Below are 17,185 nucleotides of genomic sequence, written 5' to 3' on the forward strand. Positions count from 1 at the left end.
CGAGGTTCTATTTAAACTGTTTGCTCCCAGCCATCAGTGCCAGAGTATTTGAGCCGTAGGTGAGAGTTCTCTAGCATACCCAGTTTGTTGTTCTGATAACCTGATCCTGACTAGTTTCTGCTCTTGGACCTCTGAGCTTGTCTGGCCCTGTTCTGATCTGTTTGCCTGACCTGTCTTTGGACTCTTGCTAGATTCTGCCTTGGATTTCCTTACAGTACCTCTTTGGATCTCTGATCTTCTGGCCGGACTTGTTTACCTCATCAACATCGACACCTTCTGGAAGCTCCTGCTCTCCCTTGTCTGCTTGCTTCTGCTCGTCAGCCGGCTCAGCAGCCTTTTTGGCTTCGGCTCCTGGAATTCTCTGGGCAGCAACTGCCAAGTGCTCTGGAAAATCATCCGGCTGGATTCCACTCCTTCTTCTGGGCTCGGACTAAACTTTATATATATAACTTTATCACCAGGTTAGTGACTCACACGCTTGTAATCGTCCTCCGTAAGAGTTACATCATCACTAACCTGCGTTTTCCGCTCTACAGAGATTCCGGCCTTTTTCTCCTAGATGCTGAGTCGCAGATTCGTCAAGCAGTCAATAAACGCTATTATAAATCGTGTCAGTCTGTCTGCCTGAATTCTGGGTCCAAAATTCTGGGTTCTAACAAAGGCCAGCAGATAGGGATTTATCACTTTATATTTGCTGTGTTCTGTGCCATCTGACACAGATTGTAACCAAACCTAGCTACCAAAAAGGAAAGATAACAGCTTGTCCACAGGAGTTCCAACCCACAACTTTACCCTCGAGCCAACAGCCCAGATGAAGACTCAGCTGTGTCCCAGATTGTCAAAGATAAATGATATCCCATGTCTTTAAATCTGATATATATTCTGAAAAATCCTCATATTTCAATGATTTGCAATTTAATTCTCCAAACATTTCCATATGACAATGAATGTATCCTGCAAAATATTATTTTCAAGCTGCTTTACAAAAGAATTCATATAAAAAAAAGCGTGTGGTTTGATTGACTCAGGTTATCCTGAGCTACCTCTATAGTTGTGCTGCTACAGTATAAACTTAGGACGCAAAAGAACAGAAAGACAACATTTCCTCACTGTGCTAGGTCACACCTCTGTTCTCCTACTGTACATTATTTTTTAGTTCAACCATGAAAAGACTGAAAAAAAAAGTAAAAATATTTTAACGTCAATATGTTTCTTTTTCACCTTAAATACTTTTGAATGATTAAATCAAGGTTCCAACTTTCTTACCTTTAACACTGTCTGTTTGAATCGGGAAACAACACATCTGAGATCTTTATCAGTGATTTCACTGGGTTTGCTACAATTAAGGCAGAGCTGCAGATAGACTGATCCATTATTCAAAGCAAAGCCTATCTAGTATCAGGCCTAAGTCATTTGTTAGATTAACTCTCACGGCTGATTGCAGTGCAGGGGGAAAAGATGGAATTTATTCTACAAAGAGCAGGTTAAAATAGAAAGTGTTGTTTTTCAAACTAAACATTCAAAGTTTACAAAAGCTTTGTTACTCTAAATGATGGTGCTCAGGTTCTGCATTCATATTCAGAAAGGTTTAGAGTGCTCTTTCTTATTGTAATCATTCAAAGGCAGGATCAACAGGCAGGTGTTAGAGGTGTAGCTTGGCATTTAACAACATTTTTGGATGAGTGCAATTAGTGAAAATGTGAATAGTGTAGGTAAAATGTAAGAGTAGGAATGTGAAATTAGAGACAGAAGCACTGCTAACAATTACCATGAGCAGCATGTTTCAATTGTACCATTTGTTGTAAAATGAGATTGACCTAGACAAAATGAGGGATTTGAGACCAAATTAATTGGCTTCTCATCTGCTTTACATTCATGTGGTTTTGTGCATTCAATAATATAAGGTAGACATGAATAAAAAATATATTCTTCCAAATATTCCAACTTTCTGGTGAATCCAGGATTCATTTTAAAATTTCTTTGTCTCCTTTTCACAAATAAAGGTGTAAATAGCCAGGCTTTATCTGAAATAAAATTCTTCATATTCCTTATGTTCCTAACGAAGCGATTCACTTTCATTCTGCAGGCTTACTAGTGTTTCCTAGAATTTCTCATAATTGAAAGGACGGCAGATCTTTTAGTTATCAGGGTCCTTTACGGTGGAACCAGCTCCCAGTTTTAGTCCGTGAGGCAGACACCCTGTCTATTTTTAAATGTAGGCTTAAAATTTTCTTTGACACAGCTTATAGCTAGAGTGGCTCCGATTATCCTGAGCTCTATAGTTATGCTGCTTTAGTCTTATAGTGCTAGAGGACATAGGGACCATTTTTCATTATTCTACTTCTATTCTCTCTTCTGTATTATTTTTGAGTATAAGTTCTAAAGTCATGTTCTCTGAGCTTTTTCCAGTAATAGCAGCTTCATCTTCACCGTTTTCTGTTGGCTGTGACACCATAACTTCCATTATAGAAGATAGAGTTTTGCCTGTTTTCAGTGATTAGTCCTATTTCTCTCCTAGATATAGCCATGGGCTCAGCTTTTATTGTGACAAACTGTGTGTGTTCTGCTTTATCCCTTTTGTTATGAAAACCATCTCAGAGCTAATCTGCTTAACTGTTTCTATCATGGGCAGATTAAACTATATAGTTAGTTTACCATCATCTTTTCTGATATATAATGTTTTTATAGATCAGTGGTTCTATGTTCTTTTCTATGTCTGCTTATCTCTTCTTGAACCCCCAGTCGGCCTCAGAAGCAGAACGGTGCTCATATGGAGCCAGGTTCGGGTTCTGCTGGAGGCTTCTTCCTGTTAAAAGGAAGTTTTTCCTCTCTACCCTCACTGCATACATGCTTGATGTGGAAGTTTTATTTAGAGCCAACAACAACATGCAAGCAGAAGTCTTCTGTTGGCAAATGCTCATCAAATCCTACAAAGTCAATGACTTGCAATCGACTGATTTCCCTTTGATCAAAGAATTTTTATTAATCTGACTACGATGTGATTGAAGTGTCTCAGAAAAAGCGCCTTGAGATGACGTATTGTGAAGCGTTATATAAATAAACTGAAATGAATTGAATTAAAAGCTTTTAAAATGGGCCTGCACTGTGGAGCAATTTGTAGCCCTGTTGCCTAGTAGCAAGAAGGTAATAGGTTCAATTCCCAGCCCAGGATCTGTCTGCATGGAGTTTGCATGTTCTCCCGGAGCATGCGTGGGTTCTCTCCAGGTACTCTGGCTTCCTTCCACACTTCAAAAACACAATTTCTAGATGAATTGTGATCTCTAAATTGTCCTTAGGTGTGAGTGTGTGCATGGTTGTGAATCTGTGTGTTGTCCTGCTTAAAACCCTTATGTAGTAACACCTCCTGTTCAGCAGAATAGTTTTCTAGCAGCAGGAGAAAGCTGCTGACCAGTGGGAAGGTTCTGTCTTTCATATCAGTGGACTGTTTGCCACATAGCATAATTTATGGAATGGATGTGAGGGGTCCTTGATCATGTTTATTGCCCTGCTCCTGCAGCGGTTTTGGAAGATATCTTGGGCAGAGATGAAATGAAAATTCAATGATCTTCTCAGCAGCTTCAGCTTTTCTCTGCAGGGCCTTTTTATTTGACATGTTGCAACTCGAATACCACACGAATGAACAGCATGTTAGAACAAGATGCTGATGGGGAAAGAGACTTGTTTCGACGACTTCAGGTGGTGCAATCTCTGTGTCACAATTTTCAAATTCTCAAATATTCTTCTGTGAGATTACGGGTTACACACTATGGAACCTAATGGCTTTCACTCTCTCCACTAAATAGCTGCTGATGCTGAGAGAGCATGCTCACTCTGTGTCATCCTGAAGTCCCTGGAGGGCTGTTTGTGTGCAGGCAGTCCACAATTTTATTCCACGTTTGCAGTATGAAATACATGGCTTGTAGTACGCTTAAGACACGATTTTGTACCATCTGTAATAAAAAAAACTTTTTTGTGTGTGTGTCAGTAACTCACAAAGGCCAGATTTCGGTTGTGCACAACCAGTAATTTCCCTGTGGAAAGATTCTGCACCTGAATTGTGGAATTTTTTTGCAACTTCTCTAAAGTTATCATAGGGCTGTGATTATCTTGCCCCCCCTCGACCGTTAACAGCCATGTCCCGGAAACATTGCTGTACCATAGTCTTTACATTTTGAGATGTTGGACTGGACAGAGTCCACATAAATTTTCTACACCTGCAAAATTTTATTTTTAACTTAACTCTACTTTTAGCTTCTCCACAACTTCCTCTCTGCTGGTTTTCTTGGTATTCATGATGCATTTTTTTTTTTTTTATAACAATCCTTTGAGGCCCTCAATAAACAGCCGGATTTATACTGATTAAATCACCCAATAGTTGACACTACAAACTTTTCAAAACATCGCAGAAGGATTTTATTAAGGTATCAACATTAGCGAGGCACATTGTAGATGTATGCTATACTTTTCACTTATTTGCTGAGATAGCAAAAGTACTCACTTTCCGTACTTGAGTAAAAGTACAGATACTTGTGTTAAAAAATACTCTGGTAAAAGTGAAAGTACTGATTAAACTTCTTTGCTCAAGTAAAAGTAACAAAGTACAGGCTTGTAAATTTACTTAAAGTATAAAAGTAAAAGTAGAAACCACTTTTTTCATGCCGTTGCCTACATTTTAAATGGATGTCTGCCAATAGGACTAGATCTCCGTTGTGTTCATTTTCAATCATCTCGTCGTCCATGCTACTATGCTAACGCCACCGCCACCAAGCTGCAATGATTTGCCGCCAACCGCCGAATCTGTCGATTCATCTTGTAGTGGTGCGTCAAATGCAACGTAGATTCCCATCCAATTAGATTGAATTTGGTATTGATGACGTGAAAAATAATAACGGTAACTCCATTGAAATGATTCAAAACTAAAGTAACGAGCCAATTTTTTAAAATGTAAGGAGTAGAAAGTACAGATATTTGTGTAAAAATGTAAGGAGTAGAAGTAAAAAGTCGCCAGAAAAATAAGTAGTAAAGTAAAGTAAAAATATCAGAAAAATCTACTTGAGTACAGTAACGAAAACAGTATGCACACATGCTATCTATTCAATTCAGAATTATACACTATCTAATGCTGCTACTGTATAAAAAACTACATTTATTCTACATTAAATAGAAATAGAAAATCCCTTTATTGTCCCACAATGGAGAAATTGCATAAGACTAACATACTAGCGAAGAGTTAAAAGATGCAATAAAATACTGTCCTGTAAAGTGTTTTAACAATATAAAACTGCACCTGAAGAATAAAATAACAAATATACAGCTATGGACATAAGCTGCCCATGAGTTGCTGCAACATTTAATTTTCTATTGGGATTAATAAAGTATTTTTTTATTGAATAAAAAAAAAAAAAAATCCCAAACATACAAAAAGATAAAATTGGACTTCTGCAAGTCAGTGAGCATACAGTAATCACACAATTTACTGTCTTTATTCATCAGCAAATTATAATATTTTTCTACATTTGTTCATGCAACCAAACTCTATCGCAGCAATAAAAATAGGTGTATAGAATACTAATGGAAACAGGGTGCTTCATGGCGAAATAAGCCATGAAGCACCCTGCCAGAGTTAATCTGCTCTCTAACCCAAACAGATTGTGTTTTAATCCACTTTTAATCTGGACTAATTGAGACAAAATGCATTCGTATTTATTTTATAAGGTGGCTGAAAAACATTTTGTATTGAAAGGTTGAGAATCAAGCTGTAAATTCACAAAAACAAACACCAAGGCTGCATATAGAGACCATTTACCGTAAAAACAGATTGTTAAGTAAAGTGCAGAGTTTAAAGCCTTTGGTTATGAAGTTTTTTTATTGAAAGGGGTATACATTTGAAGCAATAAAACTTTATTGTTCATTAGAATAGAAACAAGACAGTGTGCTTGTATGGTTTATTTTTGTATAAATTAAAAAGATATTCTGTGATTCCTACTCTTTAAGGTGAGAAACTTCTATTTTTGGATATAAAATGAACAAACATCTTTTTTTTTTTTTAGAAAAGTGTTCCCTTGTGGCATGGGTTAGGGGTTCTGGCTTGAATGATAAACCTGAACTAAAGCCCCAAACATCCCAGATGCTCCTCCATATTTCCAATGAGCTGTGTTGGGAATGCATTAACAGAGATGGGCTGTTATCCTTCTGTCTGTCTTCGCACTTATTCATGAATTCGTCCATCCATTCAACAGAACAGATGTGCACGTCGGTGACAACTATCTCAAGCTACCTGATCTCCCTACAGAAACATTGGTTTCTGCAGGGAGATCAGAGTATCACTTTGCCCTAGAGATTCTAAGATAGATGAGAATTAGTGTTTGATCAATATCATTGAAAGTAAAAACAATTAAAATTAATTTTCTTTGTCCCTTTCGTAAAACTAATAATTTAGGTTTTCCCTTCTTAAGCTTAAAAGTTTTTGACCAAACTACCTTTGCACAATTGTCAATTAGGTGCTGATTCAATTGTTTTTTAATAGCAATAAGAAATAGCAGGGATACAATCTAAAACGGAGGTCTTCAACAGGGGGTCCGCGACCCCTAGGGGGTCCACAGAGGTACTGCATGGGGGTCGCAAAAGCTTTGGTTGATTGGACTTTTGCTTTTTTTTGTATTCCCCCCTGCAATTTTTTCCATTAATTGAAATGTTGTTTAATTACACATTGACATGAATTCAACACACTGTAGTCAACAGATAAATGGAGCAGAAGATGTCTTTCAGTCATCAATGCACACATTCAGTTACACACAGGAGCTCTTTCAAGCTGGACACCGTTTCATTCACAACACCTGTCCCATTAACCAGGAATCAGAATTAGAAATACTTTAATAATCCCAGGGCAAAATTAATTTCATTACATTACTCCATCTGTAATAGAGTGACTATAGGACCAGTTTGATATAACACAATTTTATACAATAAATATAATTACGGGGTCCCCACTCCATCTCGCTATCAGTTTGGGGGTCCTTGACCTGGAAAACGTTGAAGACCCCTGATCTAAAAGATACATATTTTTTAACTTGAAAGAAACAATTTATTTCCAGTAAAGGTGGGGTAAACCTAGGCATTTGTTATTTCCTAAATTAGACTTATGTGATAACTGATACTTCTTCAGGTAGTATTATTACTTATTTAGAGTAACAGGTTTCAGATATTTTGTTAGACAGTTAAGACTCATAGAGAAATCTTTCACTATACCTAAGAAATAGTAAAACGTTTTGTCTTAAAATATATATATGTTTTTATCTTAGTTTTATATTGTTAGTCACTAAAAACACTTCAGAGATAATAAGTGAAAGTGTGTTTAGATGTTTACTTTGGAAAATAAACAGGACAACAGGAACATCAAAAGTAAAAAAAAAGAAAAAAAAAGCACTGTCTTATGGTGAGTTGTGTCCAATCAAATGGTGCGTTGGTATCAAAATCTCTCCTAAGTAGGGCTGGGCGATACAATATTAGGTAATATTATCATGATGACAATAAAAAACAATCAAAAATTATTCTTGAACAATATACACAATTAAATTTGACTTCTTCAGGAAGCCAGTTACATAAAGAGGTATGATTTAAATCACTAAACATCTCATAGTAACTGCGTTTTAGCATATTCTTAAAATGTAAGAAAATATAAATATTTGTACATTTCACCCAGTTTCTGTGGTTTTTAAGTTTCAATAATTCTATTTATTTTTTAGATGACAAATCAAAATGTGTGTTACGTTAGGAAACACATCCTGAGAACAATAAACATGACGAAAAATGCCAAATCTAGTGACTTTTTTCTGTTACTGGAGACTTTGACAACATATAAAAGCAGCGAACTCTGCAAGTAGCTTGGTAACCCCGCCTCCTGCTCTCCTCTATCTTGTCTGCTGTCATGCTTCGTGCATCTATTATTTCATCCAAATGAAAAATGGGGAACAGATTAGCAGATTATGGCTTGTCTATTGAAAAGAAGTACTGTTATCAACTTTTGCCGTCGCTTTTTTGGAAACACAGAAGCGAGCAATCAGCTAAGTTAGAATGGGCTCAATGACCGGAAAATATCTTTCATTCTTTGAGTGCAAAACATCGAGAGTAAACAACAAGAAAAGGGACAAGAAGAGAGGGGCAAAATGTAGAATGTATATCTATTCTATAAAAATTTCTGTATCTGTATAATCGGTCTATTTGGATCTATATGGGATTTTATGTCTGTCTTTGCCCAGGGCCCCAAATTTCCTAAACCTGCCCCTGTGCATATCACCCAGTTTCCCTAAATATTTAGGGATTTCTCTTTTTTCCTAACTTTATTCTTTTAATAATTAAATTATTATATTTTTTAAATGACCTGAGATAAACAAAAAATAAAATAAAACATGAGCTTTCTGGATTAATAACCTGTTATTAACTATAATGTTATAAGGCAGGTAAAATCCAGAGAATAAATAAAAGCTCTACTGTGTTCAGTTATTTTATAATTGTTATTATTGAAGGTGGGAATTTGTGATTTTCAACCTATGTTTGTGTCTTTTACCAAAAACAAAGTTCTTAAACTTCTTAGTTTATTATTTGATGCATGGATTTACTAAATGGTTCTGAGTCAGTGACCTTTACTCATTGTCTTTGGTTTTAATCTGCCAGCTCCAAAAGGACCAATAGCCTGTTTGGAGCAGGAGGAGAGGGGAGGGGAAGGATAGAGCTGGTGTCATGATGGAGTCAATAAATAAGGAGCGCAGAGGCGAGGCAGAGGATGCTCCCTCTGACTGTCACCTGTGTGCGTCCCGGATGTGTCTTTGCGTTCAGCGCGTGTTTTGCAGCGTAGGTCCTGTAGAGAGCAGTAGATAGTTTTAATAAGTGCGCCCCCAGTCTGCTTTACTGTACAGTACACAGTGCAGCGGAGGGAGGAGCGACCACGTACTGTTTCTTTTTTGGTTCTTTCCACCCCACACATTCAGGCACTCTCGGTCGGTGTGGCTCATCCAAGCGCTTCTGTAGGACAACAGAACAGGAATCAAAGTCGGAAGCTTCGTCGGAAGGTTAGCAGGGAGTCTGTTTTTAATCGGGTACAAGGCTGAGCAGCAGCGGCCAGGAGGACTGTAGCTCCGGAGAGCGAGGAGGAGCAGCAGGAGGAGGAGGAGGAGGAGGGGAGCCTTCCAGCCCTGCCGCTACACACTTTCAACCAGGAGGAACCCGGCTGACTTTTTCTCCCGCTTCGTTTCCGCCTCATGACCCAATTCCCAGGACAACGTGGGGTCCGCGCCGCGCTGGGGAAGCCGTAGGATGGTGAGTAGCGTCCTTTTGGTGCCAATCCTTCCGCTGCAGCGTGGTCTGCTGCGGCGGAGGTAGCTCCTGTAGCCCCGGCTGGTTTGACAGATCAGCTCCCGGGGCCGACCCACGCACCGCCGCGCCGTATCGGACGCTCCTTCTGCTCTTATTTAACTCTCTGGCCGCCGCTCCGTTTGGCGCTTTGACGCGTAAAAGCACTCCGGGCCCGAACTGGAACAGAACCGCCTGCTGCGCTGCGGGGCGCGCGCGGTCCACCCATGCATGCACACGTGCACACACGTGAAAGCATTTGGACCCTTTTATCATAAGCTGATGGACAGCAACAAAACAGTTTGATCACATTTGTTCAAAGTTTAGCTCCTTCATATGGAGCAGAACCGCTTTTTTTTGTTTGAACAATGTTTTAGTTGTTGCAGTTGATGCAGCTTTGGGACAAGTTTTCTCACAAGTGCAAACTAAAAGTTAAATGCAATTTGTCACAGCTTCACCAAAATGTGCATTCCGCATCCCTGGAAGCATGGATGTTGCATAATGATCCATGTGATGCTCAGTCTGCCATTTTTTTATTGAATCCCTAGACTGGAAAAAAAAAAAAAAACTATGAAACTTTCATGTTTCAGCCCTTAACTTTTTACTTTCTCTGGGATTTTATGTAAAAACTTACATAAAGGAAAATTAAATGTTTTATTCTTAATTAATCAGAGAATCAGAAAATTAGTAGTTTGATTGTGCAACAGTTAATCATTGCATATTAGATGTGTCCAACAGCTGTTTGCAGTGGATTTTATTGAGGGGTATCAGAATAAACACATTTTATTTGTTAAAATATGTTTAATCCTTTATTATTTTCAGTCTACTTACCCATTATTATTGTGTTGTTTTTTTAAACAAAACCTTGATAGAATACATTTAAATTTGCTGTTGTGATGTGACTAAATGTGAAAAAGTAAAATGATCATAAATACTGTAGCGGAGGTCTGTATTTCAAAGTCTGCTACCGCTTTGCTGCATTAAACTTTATGAATAATAGACGTCGGTTAGGATAAATGTGCACTTTTCTGCTCGATGACCACATGCTCTTGTGTGGTTTTTCTTAAAATGAATTTATGGTTTAAATGTTGCCAAGAGAAACTTGACTATTATTATTATAATTTTTTTTTTTAGCACTTCTTTATTTTTCGCTCTGTCAGTATTTCTCAAACTCCAGAACGGGAGAGTCTTCAGAGAAAAGAATCTGATCTAATCTTTTCATTGTCGTAAATGAAATTCTATATATTAGTCATGTTTTTGTTTTTAGGGCAAAAACATTTCCATTCACACAGGGGGAAACACTTTCAAAAGGCTCGCTTGGTTCCTGATATTTTGTTGTAATATGTAGCAGGAGGGGAATCTAGGATGGATGGAGCCTTATGTGACCTGGCCTCTCTCTCCTCCTCTTTTCCTGGCTTCTTGTGTGAGATAAGGCTGACCCTCTTTGCTCCCTCCTAGTGTGCAGCACCCCAGAGTTGCTCTCTCTCTCTCTGTGACCTTTCCGTCTGCCTTATAGTCTGGCCTCATTTGCCGTTTTTCTCCTTTTCTATCGTCCTCCATCCTATAACTGGGTGTCAGCGTTGAACGCTTAGATCAGTGGAGCGTCCTCTTATGTAACTCCGGCTGCTCAGCTGACGTCCTGCTCTGTTTCTGATGTCATGTTGAAGCTGCTTGGAGAGGCAGGCGGCATGCTGGGAAATCCAGTGTCGGAAAATATACAAGAGCTTAATGTTTACTGCTATTTTTTTCCTGGGATGATTGTAGAAGTGAAACGGTGAACTATAAACCTGCTCTGATCAGATCCAGAGTATTCCGGGATGGGTTCTGTCATGGGCACGATAGAAGCAGCAGGGGATAGTGGGTGAGAAATTGAGCTGTGTCAGTATTAGCGCTGGAAGAATGAATGGGGCATTTAAACACTGGAAAAACAATCTAGAAATAAGTACAAATTTCTTAAATTAAGTGTTTTTACCCTTGATTTGAGTAGGTAAATGAGGTAGGTTGCCAATGGAATGAGTATTTTTATGCTTAAAATAAGATAATTGGATATTATGCACTTGAAATAAGACAAAGCAATTTTGTTTTCTTATTATAAGTCTAAATTATCACATTCCATTGGCAAAATGTCTCTTTTACCCCTTTAGTCCAAGAACAAATGCACTTATTTTAAGAAAAAATGAGTTATCTAGATGTCGATTTTTTCTAGTGAAGGGAAAGCATCAGTTGGCTTTTTGGAGCTGTTTACCAGAGGATAGGTGTTTGCTTTTTGAGTAAAAAGAGGAGTTTTTGTTCCATAAATATTGCGTTGTGCCTAGAAATTTTAAAGAAAATATCGATATCCAGAAAAATATTCAATTCTCGATACCATTTTCTAAAAAAATGACATAACTAAAGGCATAAAAAATGTTCAACCTTTTTAAATCTCACATGGAACATTATTTCTCAATGTTACAGATGCTAGTTAAGTAAATGTGTAAAATAGATAACCTTGAAAACTTAAATCAGCACTACAGATATTAACTTTTTAGTATCAATATTGGATTTGTGTTTGATCTAAACTGTATTTTTGTATTGATAGTTTTCAGAGGCTTTTGACATCCCTAGTTTTGGGGCACACAATTATGGGGGGAAACTGCTGACGTAGCAGTGAGCTGACAGTCTCTGAGCCCCTCGGCAATAAGGCTAAGCTGATAAAGGCTTGTAATATAGAAGCTGGTTATTCAGATTGCCTGATCAAAACATATTTATAAAACACGAAGAAAAGCACCCAAACAGCAAGGAGAACCCCATTCTTTAAGAGTTAGAATACATTTTAAATGACGATGAAGGGAAAATATTTCAGGTTTTGTTTAAAAAAAGCAACAAAAAACTTAAACTACATTTTGTCTTGTTAGTTTAAATAGAATTCAATGAATTAAAGAGACAATAAATAGATGTTTTCACAAAAAAAAATGTTTAAAAAACTGAGAGCAGGAACTATTAAGATATACTATTCTGTTCCAAATTGATAAAAAAAATATATTTACTGTCAGCAGTCATAAGTGTTGATATTTACATTAATTGACAATTAAGCTTAAATGTATTTTTCATTATATGATTTTATTTTAACTATTTATTACACCTGCTGTGTTAAACATTGACTAAATAAACACACTTTTTGCTTAAGCGTTAGTAAACCTATTAATAAGATAAAAAAAAAACAAGAACCTATTAGATCACTGAACAAAGAAGGATGAATTAAACATGTGATACACTCAGGATTTCCAATTTAAAGAAAGGTAAATATATTATTAAAAGACAGGATATATTGCTCTGATATCCTGTTAGACTATTTTGTACTTTATTTCAATGAAGTTAATGTTAACTTTGATATAGCTCCCTGTTTTCAGTGTGATCCAGGATTCAAAGAGACTTTGTGAATGGAGACTTCTGGTTCCTCTCGTTGAAATGTGAAAACTTGACTCTCTGTAGTTCATTAAAACATAAAAGCTGTCTCCATCTACCAAGCTTATTATGTCTTTTTCTATTATATTAAGAACATTTTGTGTAATGGGTTTCACTTTCCTTTCATAAAATCCTCGCTTTCTAATCACCGCAGAGAAGTCGATGCTGAATTCCCATGCAGCATGCCTAAATGGGTGCTATTTAGGTAATAAATTATGGTGTTTATGGACTGTTTATGCAGTTGTCTTTGTGAATATAAAGTCCTTTCTGCGTCCTTGTCACCAATAAATGGTGTAAATGATTGTTTATGGATTGGACTCTGGATTGATTGATGGTTCTGCTCCAGCATGCCTCTGCTCTGTTATCACTTCTCTTGCACATATCGGTGAAGCTCTGTTTCAGAATGAACAGCGGCGCACTCTAGTGGAACCTGGTTAATGCAATGAAAGTATTCCCTATAAGCAAACTTTATCAGTTAATTGAATGGAACGAATTTTAAATCGTAAAAACTAGGGATGCACGATATTGGGATTTTGGCCGATATCCGATATGCCGATATTTAAAAACTCATGTGGCCGATAACCGATATCGATGTTAAAGCTGGACAAAAATAAGTAGTCATTGAAAATAGCAGTTTTATTATCCATTTCTGACACTTTGAAAAATAATAAACTCAAATATATTTTCATGTGCTGATATCAAATTGATTTTTAAAAACGCGGTATCGATCTATTTTACTTTCAAAATCTCGTCAAATTTCATCGTTCTGTTACAAACTCTCGTGATATTTTGCAAATTCTTGTGTAAAATAGATCAATACCGCGTCAATATATGTAGCAATATTTCATTAGTAAAAAAAATGGATATGGGGTTTTTAAATGGCAATATATCAGCATATGAAGATATTGTGATATTTTAATGTATCAATATTTTTTCCCTCATCTTTAGAAGTTTTTAAGTCTGTAAAAAAGAAGTTTTTGAGGAAGAATTAGAAGTAGTATTTATTTTTTATTTTTTTAAACTTTAGAAACTCAGAAGCTGATCAAATATCGGGTTAAATATCGGTGGCCGATGTCGGATATTCAGTTTTAAGGCCGATAGCGATAGGGGGCAGATTATATTGTGCATCCCTAGTAAAAACGTTGATTTTTTGTTAGCTTCACTAAGGCAAAAAATATTTGTCGTCTTTCTTAGTGGAGGAAATAATTTTGGATTATTTTTTTTTAAACGGTAGAAAATGTAACAGCTTGTATGACTTATAATGAAAGGCATGATGTGTTTAGTGGCTTCCTTGTAATGAAGGAAATTCTAAGCTTTTTCCTTCTGTAAGAATTGGCACCGAATATTTGCAAGTCAGACTTCATTAAGTGAAATGAATCCGCCAAACCCCCCTGTGTGACGTTGTTGGCGTTTTTATTGCACTCGGCGGAGCGTCAGAGTGGTGTCACCCCTGATAAGCATGCCATCATGGAGAACATGACAAGAGTTTATCAGCGGGGTCTGCTTCTGCTTCGGCCTTCACTCAGACAGCGGGGGGGTCTTTGAGGTGTTGTAATATCAGTCGTCTGGCACACAAACACACTTTTGAGAAGCATTACATCAGATCTCAGGAAGGCAGTAAGCACAGTGTTTGCGGTTTGTTTGTTTTCTTTTTGGCACCTCCCTTCTTTCCTCTCATTTTATTTTCTTCTGTTACAGTTTTTTTTTTTCAGTTGCATCTGTTAAGCAGCGGTTTCTACGCAGATGGTTACCACAGGCCTCCCCTGTCTTATCTGTCTTTGCTTATCTGCTGTCAAAATGCTCATATAAGCCAACGTAAATGATAAACTACCTTTATGGGCCAGAAAGTGTTGCAAGGCAGGTTTTTATACAGCCGCCTTTTTCTCCTATTAGCAGGAGTCAGCTTGGCTCTGCTCTGACACCACTGGGGCCACTCACTAACTGGCTTCCTATCAATGGGAGTTATTGGCACTGGGAGGCGGGGGTCTCCTTTTGCCTGAATGACATTTGCTGGAACGGGACTGCCCTCGCCCTGCACCTTTAAGGACCATTTCAGTAAATGAAAGCGGAGCAGGAACCAAGTAACTGCTTCATTTGCAGATATGGTTTTTAAGAATGAACTCCCAACGCAATAAATCGACTAATCTGTGTTACTGTATACAAACCTTCTCCCTTAGCGGAGGTTTGATTATTGAAGTGCCGGTAACATTTTCAGTTTGTGTTCATCTCCTGAGCTGAAGATAATCAGTTGATAATCAAAGTTCCTGCAAACGGCTGTATCTGTGTAAACCATAAAAAAACAAGAGAGAAAAGATATAGATTTATATTAATGAAGCCTCCGCCTTAGTGAGCAGATGCTACAGTTTTATGCCGCTGTATTCCCATAAAATGCCGCTTTGCGTCAATGTGCCAAGTCTGGCTGTTAAACATCAAAGCATGGCGGCGATATGATCTCACTTCCTGTCTGATAGTGGTGAAAGTTTGGATTGGCCGTGAGGAACTTTTTCAGAAAACAAAAGCCAATGGCAGATTTGTTTAGACCCGGCTGTAGATTAATCCCTGTCAAACAAAATAGATTCAAGAAAGTTTATGAGAGCCTCGGATTTTCAAAATCTTTCACCTTTGCTGTGTTTTATTTCTCTTTCTAACCAAACAGATAAACAAACCTGTAGGTAGAGAGCTGAAATAACTTTGTTCTACTGTACTGCTCCTTTAAGCAGTCGGATTATCGTAGAGTAAAGTCCAACTTCCTGGTATCGATTCGTCAACATTCCTCAAACATTTTGTCTGTTTTTAACACGACGTGATTGGACAGCCGATGTAGCTGATAATCGACACCCATCTTGTCAAACTGGCATTGAAACACATCCTCAAACCGTCGGTTAAAGATCAAGAGACGGTCGAGGCAAGAAAAGTTTAGTCACCGCCGTGTTCAAAAACACAGATTAAGATGATCTGGGCTTTGTGAGACGATGATGTAATATCCTGGTGGAAGTAGCAATCAGACCACAACTTGGTCATGAAACAATGTTCAAAAGCAGGGCTAAATAAATGTCATGTTGTATTTTACTGTATAACATTTGGTTGTTTCTTTTAGCTGTTTTTTTTTTTCTCTTTTTCTCTTTAACTGGTGTTCCTGCAAAAAATAGGAACACCAGTTAAAAGAGGATTTAGAACTAATTTAAGAAACAATAAGCTAATTTATACATAAAAAAAGCTTTTATGATAATCCAGTTCCACGAGTTTCACTGGAAATGAAAAATCTCTTACACTGCAAAAAAATTCAATCTAAATAAGTCATTTTTTCTTGAATTAAGTATTTAAGTGAGACACTTTGCCAACGGAACAAGACAATTTACGCTTAAAATAAGAAAAAACAATTGCATTGTCTTATTTCAAGTGCATAATATCTAGATACCTTATTTTAAGAGTAAATATACAGGTGCTGGTCATAAAATTAGAATATCATGAAAAAGTAGATTGATTTCAGTAATTCCATTTAAAAAGTGAAACTTGTATATTATATTCATACATTACATACAAACTCATATATTTCAGATGTTTATTTTGTTTAATTTTGATGATTACAAATGACAACAAATGAAAATCTCAAATTCATCATATCAGAAAATTAGAATATTACTGAAGACCAATAAAAACAAAGGATTTATAGAAATGTTGGCCAACTGAAAAGTATGAACATGAAAAGTATGAGCATGTACAGCACTCAGTATTTAGTTGGGCCTCCTTTGGCCTGTATTACTGCAGCAATGCGGCGTGGCATGGAGTCGATCAGTCTGTGGCACTGCTCAGGTGTTATGATAGCCCAGGTTGCTCTAATAGTGGCTTTTAGCTCTTCTGAATTGTTGGGTCTGGTGTATTGCATCTTCTTCTTCACAATACCCCATAGATTCTCTATGGGGTTAAGGTCAGGAGAGTTTGCTGGCCAATTAAGAACAGGGATACCATGGTCCTTCAACCAGGTACTGGTAGCTTTGGCACTGTGTGCAGGTGCCAAGTCCTGTTGGAAAATGAAATCTGTATCTCCAAAAAGTTGGTCAGCTGCAGGAAGCATGAAGTGCTCTAAAACTTCCTGGTATGTGGCTGCGTTGACCCTGGACCTCAGAAAACACAATGGACCAACACCAGCAGATGACATGGCACCCCAAACCATCACTGACTGTGGAAACTTTACACTGGACTTCAAGCAACGTGGATGAAGTGCCTCTCTTCTTTTCCTCCAGACTCTGGGACCTTGATTTCCAAAGGAAATGCAAAATTTACTTTCATCAGAGAACATGACTTTGGACCACTCACCAGCAGTCCAGTCCTGTTTCTCTTTAGCCCAGGCAAGACGCTTCTGACGCTGTCTGTGGTTCAAGAGTGGCTTGAC

At 37.6% G+C, this 17,185-nt stretch overlaps 1 protein-coding gene across 2 annotated transcripts in view; it reads left to right on the plus strand.

Moving 5' to 3' along the window:
• The first annotated feature begins 8,822 nt into the window (after positions 1 to 8,822).
• thrab (thyroid hormone receptor alpha b) overlaps positions 8,823 to 17,185 on the plus strand; it is a 218,873-nt gene continuing 210,510 nt past the window's right edge. For both annotated transcript variants that reach the window (XM_038296886.1, XM_038296888.1), the window contains exon 1: positions 8,823 to 9,315. The gene's annotated coding sequence lies outside the window, so the exon portion shown is untranslated. The remainder of the gene's footprint in view (positions 9,316 to 17,185) is intronic.

The sequence above is a fragment of the Cyprinodon tularosa genome, unplaced genomic scaffold, assembly GCF_016077235.1.
Source record: "Cyprinodon tularosa strain WSP-4 unplaced genomic scaffold, ASM1607723v1 ctg38, whole genome shotgun sequence".
Classification (NCBI taxonomy): Eukaryota; Metazoa; Chordata; class Actinopteri; order Cyprinodontiformes; family Cyprinodontidae; genus Cyprinodon; species Cyprinodon tularosa.